This window comes from Arachis ipaensis, chromosome B8 (assembly GCF_059453495.1).
Source record: "Arachis ipaensis isolate K30076 ecotype BB chromosome B8, ASM5945349v1, whole genome shotgun sequence".
NCBI lineage: Eukaryota > Viridiplantae > Streptophyta > Magnoliopsida > Fabales > Fabaceae > Arachis > Arachis ipaensis.
The window spans coordinates 31,612,419-31,634,064 of NC_142443.1; the positions used below are offsets into that span (position 1 = coordinate 31,612,419).

General features: G+C 38.1%; 1 pseudogene; it reads left to right on the forward strand.

Moving 5' to 3' along the window:
* Positions 1-5,576: 5,576 nt before the first annotated feature.
* Positions 5,577-11,342, forward strand: LOC148547606 (nudix hydrolase 14, chloroplastic-like; annotated as a pseudogene).
* Positions 11,343-21,646: the final 10,304 nt, after the last annotated feature.

The following is a 21,646-nucleotide window of genomic DNA, read 5'->3' on the forward strand; positions in this document are numbered from 1 at the left end:
GTTTCCTTTTAATTTAAGATTCGGATCATACGGCGTATTGGATTCTTTAATTATAAGATGATCAAACTTTTTCAATACCTTTTTGATATAATGAGATTGACTTAAAGTAAAGCCAACTTCATTCTTATGCACCTTTATGCCTAATATTGTATCAACTTCATTCAAATCCTTCGTCTTGAATTTATAAGTTAGATACTTCTTCGTTATACGAATTCCTTCTAAATTTATTCCGATGATTAACATATCATCAACATATAAACAAATGATTACTTCATAATCTTTAATAAATTTTGAGTAAATATATTTATCCGCACTATTATGTGAGAAGCCATTTGATAACACCACTGAATCAAACTTCTCATGCCATTGTTTAGGTGCTTGTTTTAGGCCATACAAAAACTTAATTAATTTAAAAATTTTCTTTTCATTTTCGGGTAGCACATAGCTTTCCGGTTGCTCCATATATATTTCTTGTAAAACATTAATATTATTTTAGGGATATTCTAAATTAGAAGTTGAATAATTGATAAATTTATTTTCAATAAATTCTACCCCTCTTGATTCAACAACTACATTAGACACTATGTCTAATATTTATATGCTTTACAATTTCGAGCATATACTATAAAAGTACCTTTTATGACTCTTGACCCCAATTTGGCTCTCTTTTGATCAAGAACTCGACAAAAGGCTAAACACCCCCACACTTTTAGATTATTCAAATTAGGTATTCTTCCTTTCCAAATTTCATAAGGAAAAACCTTTTTATGTCTTGATGGTATCCTATTATAGATCACCCACAAATTGTTAGACAACTTTGCATTTAATAACATTGAATTAATCATATCCACTAAGGTACGATTTTTTTTTCTACCAAACCATTTTGTTGCGGAGTATATTGAGCGGAAGATTCATGCACAATACCACATAACACTACAAGAAATATCGTTAAAATCGACGGCCAAATCGATATATTAAAATTCGACGGTAAAATGGACAGCGGAGGTGGTCACTATTAAGCCTATCAATTTTTGAAAATTTTAATAAAATCGATGGCTTGTCTAGCCGTCGATAATAACTTTAATAAAATCGACAGTCATTCTGTCTATAATATAAATTTGAGAATTTTACATTGTTACTAAAATCGATAACATTGCCGTCGATATTATTATATAAAATCGACGCCGTCTCCGTCGATATTTGATTCAATAAAATCGACGGTGTTTTCGTCTATAATATGATTAATAAAATCGACAACGGTGTCGTCGATATTTGATTCATTAAAATCGACACAGTTGCCGTCGATTTAATTATATAGATACCGACACACTCTTTGTTTATATTTTGTTTTTTTGTCTATTTTAATTTTAAAAAGCGACAGCTTTACCGTCGATTTTAATAGTTATATGTTTTAATTATTTTTTCTATTTAAAAAATAATAAACAACTAATGCAAATAAATTTTTAATTATAGAAATAAAATTTATACAGAATATTAGATAACAAGACAATATAAAAATAAAATTTATAATAAATATTAGATAATAAATTTACAAATTTATCAAAATGATAAATAATTCTCTAACATAAAAACTCAAGACAAGATAAATAAAATTTATACTAAACTTAGACTTATAATAAATAATTCTTATTATATTGATATATATGCCAGAAGTCAAATAAACATGAAAGATACTTTACAGTCCATGCTACAAATAGACTTAGGTTATAAGTTTTAAACTGAGAGGATATATATTTCTATCCTCTTTATAACATGAAAGCAAGAGGACTTGCCAAAGGAGTTAAATTAGAATGTCAAATCTAACATTTCAAATGCATGAGGCTTTTTTTCTTCATCACGTACAACAAATATTCCAAGATGCAGAGTCAGAGAATGCTCTAAAAGATGTGATAGATAAGAACCTTGAAGCAAACTATCCCATTGAATACGTGCTCAAGGTAGCAAAGATAGCAGGTCGGTGCTTACAAGAAGATCCAGTAGAAAGGCCTGAAATGAGGGACTTGGTTAGAGCACTGTCACAGATAGTGATGAACTCCATAGAATGGGAAGCATTACTTGGTGGAAATACAAATTAATTTTTTATCAGTTAAAAATTAATGAGAGAAAAAAAAAGAAAAAATGATAGACAGAATATAAAAATAAAATTGCATGGTCATTAATGGAAACCGTTGACTGTAGGACATTTTACTCTTTTTAATTGATCCTACTCATTCAAACATACTTTTGTTAAATACAAATATATGAGAAATAAAAAAGGCTTGATTATTAATGTTAAGCTCCACATTGCTTAAGAACAAAATGTCCATGAGGTAGCCCTTCTTTGAGTATGTTTTTATCTGGAACTAAACATACAATTTTAATTTGATATTAAAGCTTATCCTTTGATCTTCCCTCCCTCCATTCTAACATAAGCCTTCAGGCTTCCCCTTTAATCATGCACATAAACTCATGCTTCCTAGCTTTTTGCTAGTATATATAGGCTACAGAATGAAGATTTACATATTATATAAAGACCAATAATTTAAAAGTAGGAACTTACAGCTACTTCCTACTTTTTCAAAGTAAATGAGACACATAAATACTATTTTCACACCAATCATAGAAAAGATAGAGCAATGGCAAAAAAAAAAATCACATGAATAACTAAGCCAAGAAAGTAATAAAAACAAACATAAGAAGATGATGGACCACTTAAATAACAAATCCCTCACATTAACATGCCCAAGTAAACAAAATAAACTATCCAAATTTAAATTTAAAATAAAAAATAAAAATAAAACTTCATCCTAAGTTACAGCAAAAGAACACTAGTGGAAAAGAATCATCCCTGATAATATCTACCTGTTTGAATGGCACATATGAAGGTAAATATGAAACTCTGCGCCATTTTCTTTCATCTCCAGTTACAATATTGCCTTTTGTATTTGTTTTTCCATTTTTTGCCAACTCCAATGAATGTTTGTCACTGTCTGGAAAAGGCTTGAGTGATATGCCATCAGAATCCTCTTGTATTTCAAGTGATTGTGGTTTAACTACTTCCTCCTCAATCAAAGTACTAGCAAGAGAACCAGGCATTGAATTTGTTTCAATAGAATTAATTTGTGATGCTTCAATAGTATAAGCAAATGATTTTATATGACAAGAAACAGATGAACATATTGGTAGCTAAACAAAAAACAATACAGATATCAGTATATGTATGCTTTTTATAGATGAAACGAAAGAAAAAGAAAAAGAAAGGGAAGGAATGGCGCCAACCTTGCAAATGAAATCCAGGGAATGAAAGTGGCGGGATTAGAACAGAACTAGAAATGCTGAGATCATAGTCTAGATGCTGCCAGTACATTCAACAGAACGATCCACTCCTCCATTGGTCATTTCAGCAATTATCTGTCGAGCAATATTAACATCTTAGTCTTTCTTCCCTGAAAATATAAATAATTATGTAGAAAAACTTAGAATGAACCTCTTGTATAGGTTTGTTATGATCTTTTGGGTACACAAATTTATTAACCCCAAACTTCTTTGCTGCTGTTCCGAGGGTTACCTGAAACTGGAGGTCGATCTCGGATGAGATCTTCTGTATTGGTCGGAGATGGTGTGTCCGGCTGGCTGGTGGCGGCCGGAGCTGTTGTGTCCGACTTGTTGGACTTGCTGCACTGCTGATCCTTGGTCACCGAAGGGTGGGGGTACCTGCAAGAGACTCCGATGCTTAAGTTAGCACGGGTATTAAGAAGGTTTATTGTAGAATCAGAGTATGAGTTATACCTGGGTGTTCCAGGGTATTTATAGTAGTGAGATGTGACCTTCTTTGGATAAGATAAGTTAGTTATCTTATCTTATCTTATCTTTTGTTGAGGTCAGCTTATCTTCCGTGGAACCGTCCTTGTCTCTATCGGCTTGGGCTGCCTTTGGATCTGGGTCATATTCCTTGAGTTGGGCCCTTCTTTGGGCTTTTCCTATCGCTTTGGCCGACTTCTTCGTAAAGAAGTCGGTCTGCTTGACCTAAAGAGGTCGGTCGCTTTGCTACTGAACATCCCGGCTCGGTCATCTCGACCCAGGGTATGAACAGTGCCCCTACTTGAGCTCAGTCTTCTTTTTGAGGTCGAGTTCTTGACTTCGGTTCTTCTCTAGTGAAGCCGAACTCAAGCATTTTGTTGATTCCTTTGTAGAAGCTTTTGAATGTAGAACGTTTTTCCTCTAAAAGCGCGCGCTTTTATATCGGCGCTTTGGAAACGTGCGAGGGTTTAATGTTTTCATTAATTTTAACATTAATTGCCCCGTTTCCTTTTGGCTCTTTATTTTTATTTTGAAAACCCAGAAACGGGTTCTCTCCTTCGCCCTTTTCATAACTTCTTTTCTCTGCTCTCTTTGCTCTCTGTTTTTTGTTTGCACTTCTGCTTTCTTGTGTTGCAGCGTTTGTTTGGCGATTTTCTGGGCAGCTTTTATTTCTGCGCCTCCATTTTTCTTCCTCGAAGCTTCTTTCGTCTCCAGGTTAGTCCCATTTCGTGCTTTCTCCTTGTTTTTGTGATGAGGTTTTGATTTTGCTTTTCCTTTAGAGAAAGTTTGGATCTTTCTGTTTCCATCGTGTCTTATTGTTGTTGAAATGTGCGTTCTGGGAGTTTCTCCATCTTCTGCATGATCCTTTTTGTTTTTGCTTGATGCTTTTAAGGCTTTGCATGTTCCTTGTTGTTTCTGTTCTGATACCGCTATCCGCATTTGTTCCTTGATTTATTTGAAGGTTGCTTTTGTCTGGTTCTGAAAAAGGTTGTATCTTTAATGGTCTCTGTTTGGCGTGCTTGATGTTTGGGGATGGTTTTTGCTGGTTTAGACTGTAAGGCAATGTTTTTGAAGACTTTTGTGTCTTACTCTGATGGAAAATGCTTGCTGTTTGAAGCCTTCTTTTCTTGTTTTGAGAGATGCTGGGGTGCGAGAAGTAGATTTTTACTAGAAACCTTGCTTTATTATTGCCTCCAAAGGATGCCTCAGGACTTTGGTTTGAGTCTTGGGGTTTTCCTTTTCTGTGTGTTCACCTCTATCGTATTGAGTTATTTTCTCCCTTGTCCGAGATGTTTTTAATAATCCCATCTTCTTTTCTTACTTGTAGGATTAGCTGGCCTCATGTCTTCTCGCAATAACATTGTAGAGATGTCTTCCAGAGTTTCCGAGGGGATGTCCGATTGGCTGGACTCCCTTGTCTTGTTATGTGTTTCTGTTGTGGATGCTGAATTTTGCACAGAGCTGAGGAAGCACCATAGGATTTGTGGTAACAGTGCCTGTGAGGGGGATTATGAGCTTGTTGCCCCTGATTCTGATGAGAGAGTTTGTTTTCCGACTTCCATCGAGGGGGAGCGTCCCTTCTTCTATGCTTATGAATACTTCTTCAGCCAATTAAACGTTACTTTTCCTTTTACTGCTTTTGAAACTGACCTGTTATGGTCATGTAACATTGTTCCGTCCCAGCTTCATCCGAATTCCTGGGGTTTTATCAAAATATTTCAACTGCTTTGCCAAGAGTTAGGCATAACACCTTCTGAAACTCTTTTCCTTTATCTTTCGTCTTGGCCCAGCCCGGAGTTTCCTCCAAAAAGAAAGCTTCCTGGGTTTCTTTCAGATCGGCCCAGGGCATAAAGTTTTTGCCATGTATGATGAGTCGTTTAAAGATTTCAAGAACTATTTCTTCCGAGTCCGTGCTGTTGAGGGGGTCCGCCCCTTTTTTCTTGATGAAAATGATGAGCCTGCTTTTTCTCTAGAGTGGCAAAAGAATGTGAGAGTGCCACGTTATACATGCACTACAAGAAAAAAGGCCTATGGCCACGCTTTTATGAGGGTGGCAATAGATTAGAGATTTGGCCACTTTTTTTATTGCCATGCTTCAAAAGCGTGGCGAAAAGCATCAACGGCCATGCTTTTGTATGGGTGGCAATTGGTTAGAGAAACGGCCACGTTTTTTTTTGCCATGCTTCAAAAGCGTGGCCATAGAGAGAAACAAGGACGTTTTGAAAGCGTGGCGACAGGGTTTCATTACGGCCACGCTTACAAAGCGTGGCTATATCCTAGTACGCTTTTGGCACGCTTTAAAAGCGTGGCCAAAAGGTCCTTTCCTGCCACGCTTCAAAAGCGTGGCCGTAGAGCAAAACAGTGACGTTTTAAAAGCGTGGCGAGAGGGGCTCCAACCCATTGACCCTAACCCGGCCCCTGACCCGGCTCCCAACCCGGTCCCCAACCCAAAGACACTAACCCTAATCACTCAAAACCCTAAGCCTGAAGAGCGCCTCCCATTAGCCTTAGCCCTGAACCCTTCACCCTTCGCACTTCGCCCTTCGCCCTTCGCCCTTCGCCCTTAGCCTTCGTCACTCGAAACCGCTCATCGAATCCGCTCATCGCACTGTTAATCTTCGTCACTCGCCCTTAGCCCTTCACCCTTCTTCATCTTGTTAATCTTCATCTTCGTATTCCGCTCATCGAATCCGCTCATCGCACTGTCTCCTACCTCGGCGACCTTATGGCCTCCTTCAGTTCAAAGATGTCCGTACTCTCTCTCACTTTCATAAACCCTTCCTCACTTCAATTCTCTCTTTGATCGCCGTTTCGTTTACTAGCTTTTGATAATTAGGTTTTTCTTTACTTTCCTTCGTTTTCGATTGTTATTTGAAAGATGATTTGCGTGTGCTTGTTGATCTGAGGAAGCTGTAGTTCCTGTTTGAGAATGACTTCTGCTTCACTCTCATCGTGCTCAATTCGCTTATCTCTCACTTGATTCCTTTTAACTTATTCTGTCGTTTTCGTGAGACTCGGTAGATTATTGGATTTCAGTATCCTGCTAGGCTTCTTTAATTATAGCTAATTAAGTGGCGAACATAGTCTCTGTGAATAAAATTTTTTACTTCAGAATTCGTTAGCAACTGGAATGTAGGTATCGATCATAGTTTTTACATAAAGGTTGAACAGTTTTTGTGTGTGTGTGTGATCAAGTTAAAAGGATTGTGCAGAATAGTTAGGGTAAAATTTGCTATCGTAGATAGCAGTGAATCAAGTAATCGTGTTTTTAAGTTTCTCTAAATTGAAGCATAATGTGTTCTTTTGAATCTTTTCTTTCAGCTCAATGCAGAGAAGAGCCCTTTTCAGCGGACTTATGCGACTCAGGTGTGTTTGTTTGCTGCTTTCTTAAGCCACTGCTTCTTGAAAACGCTTTGTTTGTAGTTACTGGCTTGTTCTTAGTTGATTAACTCTGTTACTGGCTTACTGCTTGATGATTAATTGATACCCTCATTCTTGCTTGTTCTTAGTTGATTAACTCTGTTTCTAGAAGTGAAATCATGGATAAGATTACAGGGTTTTGTGTTTTTGTTGAAATTATTGATAAAAAATGGCTTTGCTATGCTGCTGCTGCTGTTTTTGAATTTCTGGCTCTGTTGTTTTTGAATTTTTATTTATTTATTGATTTCATGGTTTTTGTTGATTATTTGTTGCTGGTTTTGAATTTTTGTTGATGATTTATTTGATTTCTGGTTCTGTTGTGCAGCTGGTGTTTTTTATTGTGTTAATGAGAGCTGCTGTTTTTTACTGTGATGTTAATTTATTGATTTCAGTTATGGATGATTATTTGTTGAATGATTATTTGATTTCTGGCTCTGCTGTGCTGCTGCTGCTCTGATTTAATAATAAAATATTTTGTATTATATATGCTTTCCACTCTAGTTCCAGTTGTCATCCCTATTTGACAATGAGAAAACCCAGATTTACCACCCCTAATTATATTAATGTATTCAATACACTTGTAACTTGACTCTAAATAATAAATTTTAATTACTCTATTTCTTAATTATTTGTCGCCGAGGTATGATCCACGTTTTCTCATAGGTTTCTTATGCATAATTACTTGAGAAGCTGTCACGTTGATCTGAATGTGTTCGAATTGGCTTACTTTTGGTTCGAAACATCTTATATATTGAAATAGCCTTCTGTCAAAAGTTTTGAAAGTATTAAAAACTGTTATTTCTCTCTAGTCTTTAGATAATTTATTGTGCCAAACATGCTAATATATTCTTCTTTTCCTGTGCAATATTCAGGCTGCAACTAAAGTTCTTGGTCGACAGTTGGTAAGGCTTACGCAACAGATTGCTAACCTTCAAGGTAGTCGAGCTCAGATGAGAGGCATAGCAACTCACACACAGGTAAAGAACAAGCATTCAGAATAAGGAAAAGTTGTATGGACAAGTAAATTTAACCAGTTCTTGAACAAGTAAGGACAATTATGCTATTGTAATTGTTTTATTTTGGCAAATGAACTTAAATACTTAATACTGAGGCAAGTTGAATGTTTAAATATGATTGTTCCATCCAATAGTTTGTAACTAGGTTATGTTAGAGCTGGAAGAAGTTTAAAAGAATGACTATACTTTTAGTATTCAACAGCACAAGATTAAACAAATACATGGGACAACTTGATTTTTTTTGGTACAACTTTATAAAGAACAAGCATTCAGAATAGGGGACCTGCTACCTATATGGATTATTTTCATATTGTATGTGTACAATTTTATAGTAGTAACATGGCAATTAAATAAGGAAATATAGATTGGAGGGAACCCTACCTATAGTCTATAGGCAACTCTTACCACTACTACTATATGTATTATGTTTTCTCATTTAATTTCAACTTATCTTTTTGTATTTAGCACTTATTGCAATGAAGAGACCTAGTAGATCTAGAAATTGTGCTATGTTTAACTGTATATAGCATGCTGATAACTCTGATTCCGATCTTCTACTGTGGAGATCTAAGATCTGGTTGAACTTGACTGATTTTATTTAATGTGCATAGCTTGTGTGTTTATTTTTGGTTTTTCTTGTTGTCTTGACTGTTCGCCGGCCTTATTGTCTGATCTAATTTTTCTTCTGATCTGGTTGCTGGACGGCCTTTTGTTTGATAGAGTATCATATTATGGTGTAGCTCATATTTTTCTTGGCCCATTTTTTTCTTTGAAAACTGTAGCTCATATGTAATTTATGGTGTAGTTTGTGTAATACTGCAGTCTATTGTTTCCATGCTCTCACCAATAATTGATTGATCATGCTCTCACCAACATTTCTTTTTGATTAATCTGGTTTAGCTCATTCTGTTTAGCTTGTTTAGTTCAACTAATTTAGTTTAGTTGAATTAGGTGGTTAATTAGAGAATCTGGACTATTATATGAACTGCAATGATTTCAGTTTGTGGAACTGGTTAAGTCTATGGATTCTGTTTGCTGCTTGCTTGAACCTGGGAAACAGCTATTTACTGCTGCTGTTTAATAAGTGTTGCTGCTTCGTGCCATGTGTTAGAGACCTAATAGATCTAGAAATTGTGCTATGTTTAACTGTATATAGCATGCTGATAACTCTGATTCTGATCTTCTACTGTGGAGATCTAAGATCTGGTTGAACTTGACTGATTTTATTTAATGTGCATAGCTTGTGTGTTTATTTTTCGTTTTTCTTGTTGTCTTGACTGTTCGCTGGCTTTATTGTCTGGTCTAATTTTTCTTCTGATCTGGTTGCTGGACGGCCTTTTGTTTGATAGAGTATCATATTATGGTGTAGCTCATATTTTTCTTGGCCCCTTTTTTTCTTTGAAAACTGTAGCTCATATGTAATTTATGGTGTAATTTGTGTAATACTTCAGTCTATTGTTTCCATACTCTCACCAATAATTGATTGATCATGCTCTCACCAATATTAAAAGATGGATTTAGGCATTCTTTTCTTCCTCTTTCACACCCTGCAGGTTTTGACAGCTACTAAAATTAGATATTGGAGGTTTTGTTCAATTAGATGCTAGGTTTTGACAAGTCCCCATGAGATGTAATGGCAAAAGAGAATTGATAGGCACACAGTTTCTTCTTGTTATCATGCTATATAAAAAACATGTCTTAGTTCTGGTGGTTTGGTTTGGTTTTTGTTGTTTTCCATTGCAGGAATGCTATTGATTCCTCTTTACTCAAGCAATGGTTGCATAACTTGCAAAGTGAAATTGGGATTCTAGCTGATGGCACCTTGACTCTGAGACAAGTTCTAATTCAGGTAATTGCATCATCAGTGTTTAAAAAGTGGATATGATTTCTGATAATTAGGCCTTGTTAAGTGGTAATTTAAGTAACTGACTAACCTGTTAGTCTTCTAGTCTTATTCATGTTCTCAAATCAAAATCAACGAAACTCGTTGGACTCTTTTTGGTGTAAATAGGGTGTAGACATGTTTGGAAAGCTGACATTTATAAGCCAGTCTATGTTTCCATTTTCTTGTGTTAATTTTAGCAAGGGGCTATGAACTAGTATGTGGTATCTAAAATGCACAACTATTAGGATCTTTTGCTTCTTACCTTATGTTCTCAGGCATCCATCATTCCTCTTTTGCTTGTAATTTCTGTGCACTTGCACCTGATGCTGATTTGTTTCTTTATATATAATAAAGTAAACCGTGATTAGGTTCCAGGTATTGTATTTGCAAGAGGACCTGCTGTGACTGTGTTGATACTTTTGGAATCAGATGGTGAAACTTATGTTGTCCTTACTAAACAGGTTCTTAGATGTTGGATCCTTGCAGAGAGAACTATGTTTTTTTTTCAAACATTTTAACTAGAGTTCCATATTATGCTTATTATTTTTTATTTATCAGGCAAGGGTTCCTACTGGAAGAATTATTTTGGAATTGCCGGCTAGAATGTTGGATGATGACAAGGGTGATTTCGTTGGCACTGCAGTTCGTGAGGCTTCTCTCTCTCTCTCTCTCTCTCTCTCTCTCTCTCTCTCTCTCTCTCTCTCCATGGCTTAGTTGTGCCTCTGACAGGTTGAAGAGGAGACTGGCATAAAGTTCAAACTTGAAGACATGGTTGATCTCACTGCTTTCTTGGATTCTTCAACAGGATGCAGATTTTTTCCCTTACTGGTATACCTTAAGCATTCTTTATCAACCTTATTGCTTTATTGGTTTTGCAAATAAATAATTTTGTCGTTTGAAAAAAGAGCTAATAATGCATCTGCTTTATAGTTGTTCAATAATTTAGTTTGGTATTTTGAGCATAGTTTAGTTTCGTGTTACTGTACTTTTAGATTTGCATTTACCAATCGTGAGCATTCAGTTCAATTTCTGGCTATCTGTGGTTCAATCTAACAGTATTTTATAATAGAATGTGAACCTGGTTTAATTTGGAATTGTTAATACATGCATAAATTAGATTATTTCTTATAATATTTTTATATATATCATTTTTGTTGGTTCAATTTGTTCTTGATATTTTGCTGCAGGCTAGTATTGGAATGGATAACTTGAACGCTTAATGCACAAAGTGGAGCAGTTTTAGGTTGATTTTGATCTTTTACTAAGTATTTAGGTTGATGATCATCTCTATTAGTGTAATTTGATATATTATGAGCAGTTCTAACTTGTATTGTTTCTGTATTTTTCTTCGGTTTTTAGTTTTGGAAGTTGAACTTGAGATTTATTTTGTATTTGAGTAAATAGTTTTTTAATGTATAAAACAATTATAGTAAATATCTCACTAATTATTGTTTGATTTGTCTTGTAATAAAAATTGCATACGATATTCGTAGGTTTGATAATAAAAAAGGATTAAAAATTTATATTGTGTAGCAATGAAGATCAAGTAACGAAAAGAAATTTTTTTTTTAATTTAACAAGGCTTTCACCACGCTTTTAAAGCATGGCTGTATATTTTGCTATGGAGCGTGGCCTATCTCTACCCATCGCCACGCTTTAAAAGCGTGGCCGTATCTCCACCTATCGCCACGCTTTAAAAGTGTGGCCGTATCTCCACCTATCGCCACGCGTTAAAAGCGTGGCCGTATCTCCACCTATCGCCACGCTTTAAAAGCGTGGCCGTATCTCCACCTACAGCCACGCTTTTCCAAGTGGCAGTTTGTAAAAAAGCGTGGCAAACAAAAAGCGTGGCAATAGGTTGCAAAAAGTGTGGAGATAGAGCAACCGCCACCCTTTGATAGGTCACCCTTTCAAAAGCGTGGCGGTAGCTCAAAAAGTGTGGCGAAAAGCTATCGCCACGCTTTTTTTAGCTTTTCGCCACGCTTTAAAAGCGTGGCAAAAGACGTGTTTTCTTGTAGTGATGGGAGATGCTTAATGAGGTTGAACGGGCCTTTGTAGTTGTTCTTGAAGATTTGTGGGGGAAACCTCCCCATCTGGATACGAAGAGATTCTTGAGTGATCTATCTTTGGTTCGAACTGCTTTGGGTACTGTCTGACGTGTTTTTATACTTGCTTCTGAGCTTTTCTTCTCCTATGTTGTAACTTGTCTTTTGTGGTTGATTCTGTATTTTCAGAGATGTCAAAAAATAATGATTCCCTGAAGGCCTAAAAGAAGGCGAAGAAGGCAACTGCTGCTCTAAACATCTCGGCCAAGGCGGCCAGAGAGGGATCTTCTCAGGTTCCAGTGAAGCCTTCTGTGCCGAGTTCTCCCAGACCGAGGAAAGTAATTCCTATTCCTCGGGTTTGTCTGGTCGATCCTCCACAATCTTCTACTGCAGCTTCTGGTGCCCCTCCTAGTAAGAAGCAAAAAACGATTGAGCCTTTCAACCTTGATGCTCCTAACTTTGATGCGGTCGAGTTTGTAGATCAACAAATCGGCCCTTATGGTGTCCTCCCTATGGATGACGTGTCGCTTATTCATCATTTTGATTATATAACTCGGAGTAGTATCAAGATGGCACACATGGGAGCGGCCCTATATCGAACTGCTCAAAGTCTTCCTCTCCATGCCACTAAAGCTTTTATGGAGGAGGCCAAACAGGAGTTTGATCGGATGAAAGGCTTGAAGAAGGAGCTTGAAGTGAAGGTGGCCAAGTTGAAAAAAGATTTGGAGAATGAGAAGGCGAGTTCCATCTCTCTGGTAGCTTCTGTGAGGCTGGCCGAGGACACGGCTATGAGACATAAGGATAGTTATGTGACATCTTACCGGGAGGTGTTGCGCCTGAGGGAGGAGTTGGAGAATGCCCGAGCTGATTACTCCGAGCTCCAAGGTCATCTTGTTGGTAGTGTAACTGCTGCCTATGAGAACCTGAAGGAACAAGTTCGGGTTATTGCTCCCGAGGCCGACCTGACCCTCTTCAGCCTAGATAACATTGTCAGGGATGGCAAGATTGTCCCTGATGACGAGGATGATGATGATGTTGAACCTCCCCCTGTGTCCTCTGCCAAGGTGTCAACTCCTGCTGTTCCTGCCGAGGTCGGCCCTCCTGCTTCTAATCCTGACTGCCAGATCTTAAACCGGGATGACGGTACTGTAGATGCTGTTCCTCTCCAGACTTGCCCTCCGTCTCCTCGGACTGATGCTGCTAAAAGTCTTCTGACCCTTAGCCCTTTTATTCTGGATATTTATGTAGTTGGCCCGGCTTGTGGGCTTTTTAAACTCTTTATGTTTTGTTAACTGCTGATACTTTCTCGTTGCTTGCCTAGCAACTTTTTGTTTTGACAAACAAAAGTAACTTTCTAGCTTTTGAGGTAGATTTTGGTGGCCTCTAAAGCTTTATAACTTTGTAGATTATATCATGCTTTCGCGCTTAACTTGGTATCTTTTTTGTTTTCTGAGGATGTTGGAACCCTGCCGCTCGTCCTCTTCGGATTTGCTTTATTGTTTGTAGCTTGGATCCTTTGAGGTTATGGTTATGTGGGTCCAACTTGTTTTTCGGTTTTCTCGCTCTTGCTTGTATTTCTGACGATCTATAACCGATTTCTTCAAGTTAGTCCTCCAAGTTATTTTGGTAGTCCTTTGTCCGGTCTCTCTCAGGGGTTACCTTTGTAACTTGCTTTGTAGTAGGCCGACTTCTTTACGTCATCCTTTTCTAAGTTATTTTTGTAATCCTCTTTCTTGGATCTTTGTCAGATCTCTTTCAGTGATTACTTTTATAACTTTTTAGTAGTAGGAGTCCGACTTCGTTATGTCGGTCTCTTCTAAGTTATTTTTGTAATCCTCTTTCTTGGATCTTTGTCAGATCTCTTTCAGGGATTACTTTTATAACTTTTTAGTAGTAGGAGTCCGACTTCGTTATGTCGGTCTCTTCTAAGTTATTTTTGTAATCCTCTTTCTTGGATCTTTGTCAGATCTCTTTCAGGGATTACTTTTATAACTTTTTAGTAGTAGGAGTCCGACTTCGTTATGTCGGTCTCTTCTAAGTTATTTTTGTAATCCTCTTTCTTGGATCTTTGTCAGATCTCTTTCAGGGATTACTTTTATAACTTTTTAGTAGTAGGAGTCCGACTTCGTTATGTCGGTCTCTTCTAAGTTATTTTTGTAATCCTCTTTCTTGGATCTTTGTCAGATCTCTTTCAGGGATTACTTTTATAACTTTTTAGTTTTAGGCTGACTTTGTCATGTCGGACCCTTCTAAGTTAAAGTAATCCTCTTTAATAGGGTTGGCCAGATCTCTTTCCAAGGTTTACTTATAACTTGGGTTGACTTGGTCCGACTTCTTAACGTTGGCCAGTCTTTAAGTTATTATTTAGCAATCCATAAGACCTCGTCAGGTTCTTTTTCAAATCACTTTTGATAACTTCTTACATTTTTCTGTGTTCATCTTTTCTGATTTGTAGAAGGTGGTTGCTATCTTTAGATCGTCTTTTGGGTGAATCGCGTTTTCACCTTTATCGGACGATTGTCTTTATCGTGATCGTGCAGTGAAATTGTTATTCACTTTCTGCCGATCTGTTGCTTTATAATCGGACGATGAATGCTTCAGATTAATGCGTCTTGAATACTTGTAGAATATCTAAAATATATATTTTATTCAAAGGAAAGTGCAAATATATACATGTGGGAATTTTTCATCCCTTTATGTCGAATAGTGTTTGAGTCTCAACTTGGTGCCTCATTAAAAAACCTTTTCAGGAAAAAGAGTGCGTCCAATAGTGAGATCTTTTACTTTTCTAGTTGTAGTACCTTCTTAGGTTGCAGGCATGCCATGATCTGGGAAGCTCTCGTCCATCGAGTTCGGACAGTCTGTAGTAGCCCTTCCCAAGTACTTTTACAACTCGGTAGGGTCCTTTCCAGTTTGCTGCCAACTTTCCTTCTCCTGGTCGAGTTGTTCCAATATCATTTCGGATTAGGATGAGATCGTTCTCCATAAAACTTCTCGGCACTACCTTTTGATTATATCTGGAAGCCATTCGACGTTTTAGTGCTTCTTCCCTGATCCGAGCTCTTTCCTGGATTTCAGGTAGTAGGTCGAGTTCTTCCTTCTGAAGTTGAGAGTTGGCCTCTTCATTGTAGTGGACTACTCTGGATGACCCTTCCTCGATCTCTACTGGGATCATTGCCTCCACTCCATATACTAGTCGAAAGGGTGATTCATTTGTCGTGGAGTGTGGCGTTGTTCGATACGCCCATAGGACTTGTGGAAGTTCTTCGGCCCAAGCTCCCTTTGTATCTTGTAGTCTCCGTTTTAACCCGGCCAATATGACTTTGTTGGCAGCTTCGGCCTGTCCATTGGCTTGAGGGTGTTCGACAGAGGTGAACTGGTGCTTTATACTCAAGTCGGCTACTAGTCTCCTGAAGCCTGCGTCTGTGAATTGAGTGCCATTTTCTGTGGTGATGGAGTATGGAACCCCGAACCTCGTGACAATATTTCTGTATAGGAATTTCTGGCTTCTTTGAGCGGTGGCGTTGGCTAGGGGCTCTGCCTCAATCCATTTTGTAAAATAGTCTACTCTGACTATGAGGAATTTTACTTGTCCTGATCCCTGGGGAAAGGGTCCGAGAAGATCAAGTCCCCATTTTGCAAATGGCCAGGGCGAGGTTACACTGATGAGCTCTTCTGGCGGGGCGATGTGGAATTTGGCATGTTTCTGACATGGTGGACATGTCTTTACAAATTCTGTAGCTTCTTTCTATAGGGTTGGCCAATAAAATCCCGCTCAGAGTACTTTTTTGGCAAGAGCTCGTGCTCCGAGATGGTTGCCGCACATGCCGCCGTGTACTTATTCTAGTACTTCCTTTGTGTTGTTGGTCGGCACACATTTTAGTAGCGGTATTGAGATCACTCTTTTGTATAGGATGTTGTTTATAATAGTGTAGTACTGTGCCTCCCTTTTTAATCTCTTTGCCTCTTTTTCCTCTGTGGGGAGCGTCTCTGCTTTGAGGTAGTTAATTATGGGGGTCATCCATCCTTGGTCCTGACTTGTTATGGCTAGGATTTTTTCCTCTTTCGAGATTGACGGGTTTTGTAGCATTTCTTGGATGAGGCTTCTATTGTTGCCCCCTGGTTTGGTGCTGGCTAGTTTTGAGAGTGCGTCAGCTCGGGCGTTTTGTTCGTGGGGTATGTGGCAGAAACTTATATTCCCCGAGTTGTCCAAGCTGTTCCTTGGTTTTATCCAAATACTTTTCATGGTGGGATCTTTGGCTTGATAGCCCCCTGATGAGCGGATAATTTATACGCTTTTTGGCATTATTTTTACTTAGTTTTTACTATGATTTAGTTGGTTTTTAGTATATTTTTATTAGTTTTTAATTAAAAATCACATTTCTGGACTTTACTATGAGTTTGAGTGTTTTTCTGTGATTTCAGGTATTTTCTAGCTGAAATTGAGGGAGCTGAGCAAAAATCTGATTCAGGCTGAAAAAGGACTGTTGATGTTGTTGGATTCTGACCTCCCTGCACTCAAAGTGAATTTTCTGGAGCTACAGAACTCCAAATAGCGCGCTCTCAATTGAGTTGGAAAGTAGACATCCAGGGCTTTCCAGCAATATATAATAGTCCATACTTTGCTCAAGGATAGATGACGTAAACTGGCGTTCAACGCCAGTTCCATGTTACAGTCTGGCGTCTAGCGCCAGAAACAAGTTACAAGTTGGAGTTCAACGCCAGAAACAGGTTACAACCTGGCGTTGAACGCCCAAAACAGCCCAGGCACGTGAGAAGCTTAAGTCTCAGCCCCAGCACACACCAAGTGGGCCCCAGAAGTGGATTTCTGTACTATCTTTCATAGTTTACTCATTTTCTGTAAACCTAGGTCACTAATTTAGTATTTAAACAACTTTTAGAGATTTATTTTGTATCTCATGACATTTTTAGATCTGAACTTTGTACTCTTTGACGGCATGAGTCTCTAAACTCCATTGTTGGGGGTGAGGAGCTCTGCAGCGTCTTGATGAATTAATGCAATTATCTCTGTTTTCCATTCAAACACGCTTGTTCCTATCTAAGATGTTCATTCGCGCTTCACTATGAAGAAGGTGATGATCCGTGACACTCATCACCTTCCTCAATCCATGAACATGTGCCTGACAACCACCTGCGTTCTACATCAGATTGAATGAGTATCTCTTAGATTTCTTAATCAGAATCTTCGTGGTATAAGCTAGAATTGATGGCGGCATTCATGAGAATCCGGAAAGTCTAAACCTTGTCTGTGGTATTCCGAGTAGGATTCAAGGATTGAATGGCTGTGACGAGCTTCAAACTCGCGATTGTTAGGCGTAGTGACAGACGCAAAAGAATCAAGGGATTCTATTCCGACATGATCGAGAACCAACAGATGATTAGCCGTGCTGTGACAGAGCATTTGGACCATTTTCACTGAGAGGACGGGAAGTAGCCATTGACAACAGTGACACCTTACATACAGCTTGCCATGGAAGGAGCCTTGCGTGTGTGAAGAGGAGTACAAGAGAAAAACTGAAATAAAGAAGACAAAGCATCTCCAAAACCCCAACATATTCTCCATCATTGCACAATAAATATTTATATTTATGCCCTTTGACTCTTTACAATTGAAGTTGAAAAACACTGTTGTTGGCATCCTGACTAAGAATAATAAGATAACCATAGCTTGCTTCAAACCAACAATCTCCGTGGGATTCGACCCTTACTCACGTAAGGTATTACTTGGACGACCCAGTGCACTTGCTGGTTAGTGGTACGAATTGTGAAAGGTGTGATTCACAATTCGTGCACCAAGTTTTTGGCGCCGTTGCCGGGGATTGTTCGTGTTTAGACAACTGACGGTTTATTTTGTTGCTTAGATTAGGAAAAATTTTTCTTTTTGGTTTAGAGTCTCTTATTATTGTTTTTGGTTAAAATTTTAGAATCCTTATTTTCTCTTTCAAAAATTTTTTTCGAAAATTATATTTTTTTTATTGAATTTTTCTTGTTTGATCTTTAGTTTTTCTTGTTTTGTGATTTTTGTTGTTTTTCTTGTGCCTTTTCAAAACATTAGTTTTCAAAAAAAAATATTTTTTCATTCTTAGTTATTTAAAAATACTTCTTCAAAACAAGTTTTACATTTATAACTTAGTTGGCTAGAGCGTTAGTCTGTGTTCTTGGTAATTGGGTCAGAATCTTTTATATTCTTTTCAAAATCTTCTTTTTCAAAAATAATTTTTCTATTAAATCTTGTGCCAAACTTTAAGTTTGGTGTTTTCTTGTTGATTTTTCTTTGTTTTTCAAAAATTTTAGTTTGGTTTTCTAAAAATTTTAAGTTTGGTGTTCCTTCTTCATGTTCTTGTTGTTCTTGTGAGTCTTCAAGGCGTTCTTGAATTTTTCTTGTGTCTTGATCTTAAAATTTTTTAGTTTGGTGTTCCTTGGTGTTTTCCCTCCAAAATTTTCGAAAACAAGGAGCATTAGATCTAAAAATTTTAGATCTTGTGTTATTTTATTGTTTTTCTTTTTCCTCATTAAATTCAAAAATATCTTTTCCCTCTATTTTAAAGCAATTTTTTGAAAATCAATTTTAAAATTCAGATTTTTTTTTCAAAATTTAAAACCCTTTTCAAAAAAAAATCATATCTTTTTCAAAACTTCCTAACCACTTTCTCTCTCCTCATTTTTTCGAAAATCTTCACCCATTTTTATTTATTTTATTTTAATTTATTTTATTTTCGAAATAAATAAATAATTAAATAAATAAAAATATTTCTTCTCTATTTTACATCATCTCCCTTTCTCCATCATGGATCTAAGTAGAAATGAACAGTCCAGAAGGACTCTGGGGTCATATGCTAACCCCTCTACTACTTCATATGGGAGTAGTATCAGTATACCCTCTATTGGAGTCAGTAGCTTTGAGTTGAATCCTCAGCTCATTATCATGGTGCAGCAAAGTTGCCAGTATTCCGGTCTTCCACAGGAAGAACCTACATAGTTTCTGGCACAGTTTTTACAAATTGCTGACACAGTACATGATAAGGAAGTAGATCAGGATGTCTACAGATTATTACTGTTCCCATTTGCTGTAAAAGACCAAGCTAAGAGGTGGTTAAATAACCAACCTAAGGCTAGCATAAAGACATGGAAACAGCTGAAAGAAAAATTCATGAATCAATACTTTCCTCCAAAACGGATGACACAGCTAAGGCTGGACATCCAAGGCTTTAAATAAGGAGATAATGAATCTCTTTATGATGTCTGGGAGAGATACAGAGAGATGCTAAGAAAATGCCCCTCTGAGATGTTTTCAAAGTGGGTTCAACTAGACATCTTCTATTATGGGCTTACAGAAAGAGCTCAGATGTCTCTAGACTACTCAGCTAGTGGATATATCCACATGAGGAAGACAATTGAAGAAGCTCAAGAGCTCATTGATACAGTTGCCAGAAATCAGAATCTGTACTTAAGCAGCGAACCTTCCATGAAAGAAGAGGCTAAAACAGTGACTACTGAACTCAGTCCTGCTGAACAAGCTACTGAATTCAATCAGCAATTGAATTTTTTAACAAAACAATTAGCCGAATTCAAGGAGAGACTACAAGAGACAAGGATGGCTAATATAAATATGGAAGAACAATTAAAGCAAACAAAGCAGCAGCTGTCAAAACAAATAACAGAAGAGTGCCAAGAAGTTCAATTAAGAAGTGGGAAAACATTAAATACCCCACCTCAAGGCAGCAGGAAGCCAAGAAATAAGCAAACTACCCAAATTCCATCTGAGGACAGTAAGAGCCCAGGGAAAAATAATTCTGGCGCTAAAACACCAGAAATTGGGTGGAAGGCTGGCGCTGAACGCCCAAACCATGCTCAGGACTGGCGTTCAACACCAGAAACAAGCAAGGAACTGGCGTTGAATGCCCAAAGGAAGCACAGTTCTGGCGTTCAGACGCCAGGAACAGATGAGAAGTTGGCGTCTAACGCCACTCCAGCTTCCAACCCTGGCTTTCAAATGCCAGTGAGGGATCAGACATCTGCAAGTACTGATAATAAATCCCTCAAGAAGGCTTCTCAACCTACCTCTGTAGGAAATAAACCTGCAGCAACTAAGGTTGAGGAATACAAAGCTAAGATGCCTTATCCTCAAAAACTCCGCAAAGAGGAGCAGGATAATCAATTTGCCCGCTTTGCAGACTATCTCAGGACTCTTGAAATAAAGATTCCGTTTGTAGAGGCACTTGAGCAAATACCCTCTTATGCCAAGTTCATGAAAGATATCTTGAGTCATAAGAAGGATTGGAGAGAAACTTAAAGGGTTCTCCTCACTGAAGAATGCAGTGCAGTCATTCTGGAAAGCTTCCCAGAAAAGCTTAAAGATCCCGGGAGCTTTATGATACCATGCATATTAGAGGGTAACTGCACCAAGACAGCTCTATTTGATCTTGGGGCAAGTATCAACCTAATCCCTGCATCCACTATCAGAAAGCTTGGCTTGGCTGAAGAGGTCAAACCAACCCGGATCTATCTTCAACTTGCTGATGGCTCCATTAAATACCCATCAGGCATAATTGAGGACATGATTGTCAAGGTTGGGCCATTTGTCTTCCCTACTGACTTTGTAGTGCTGGAAATGGAGGAGCACAAGAGTGCAACTCTCATTCTAGGAAGACCATTCCTAGCAACTGGACGAACCCTCATTGACATCCAAAAAGGGGAGATAACCCTGAGAGTCAATGAGGATGAGTTTAAGTTGAATGTTGTCAAAGCTATGCAACATCCAGACACATCAGACGACTGCCTGGGCGTTGATATTATTGACTCCCTGGTGGAAGAGGTCCATATGACTGAGAGTCTCGAATCAGAGCTAGAGGACATTTTTAAAGATGTTCAGCCTGATCTGGAGGAACCAGAGGAAATAAAAGAACCTCTGAAAACTCCTCAGGAAGAGGAGAAACCTCCTAAACCCGAGCTCAAACCACTACCACCATCCCTGAAATATACATTTCTGGGAGAAGGTGACACTTTTCCTGTAATCATAAGCTCTGCTTTAGGGCCATAGGAAGAGAAAGCACTAATTCAGGTGCTAAGGACACACAAGACAGCTCTTGGGTGGTCCATAAGTGATCTTAAGGGCATTAGCCCAGCCAGATGCATGCACAATATCCTATTGGAGGATGATGCTAAACCAGTGGTTCAACGACGGAGGCGGCTAAATCCCGCCATGAAGGAGGTGGTGCAGAAAGAGGTCACTAAGTTACTAGAGGCTGGAATTATCTATCCTATTTCTGATAGCCCCTGGGTGAGCCCTGTCCATGTTGTCCCTAAGAAGGGAGGAATGACAGTGGTTCATAATGAAAAGAATGAACTGGTTCCTACAAGAACAGTTACAGGGTGGCGTATGTGTATTGATTACAGAAGGCTCAATACAGCCACCAGGAAGGATCATTTTCCTTTACCAGTCATAGACCAGATGCTAG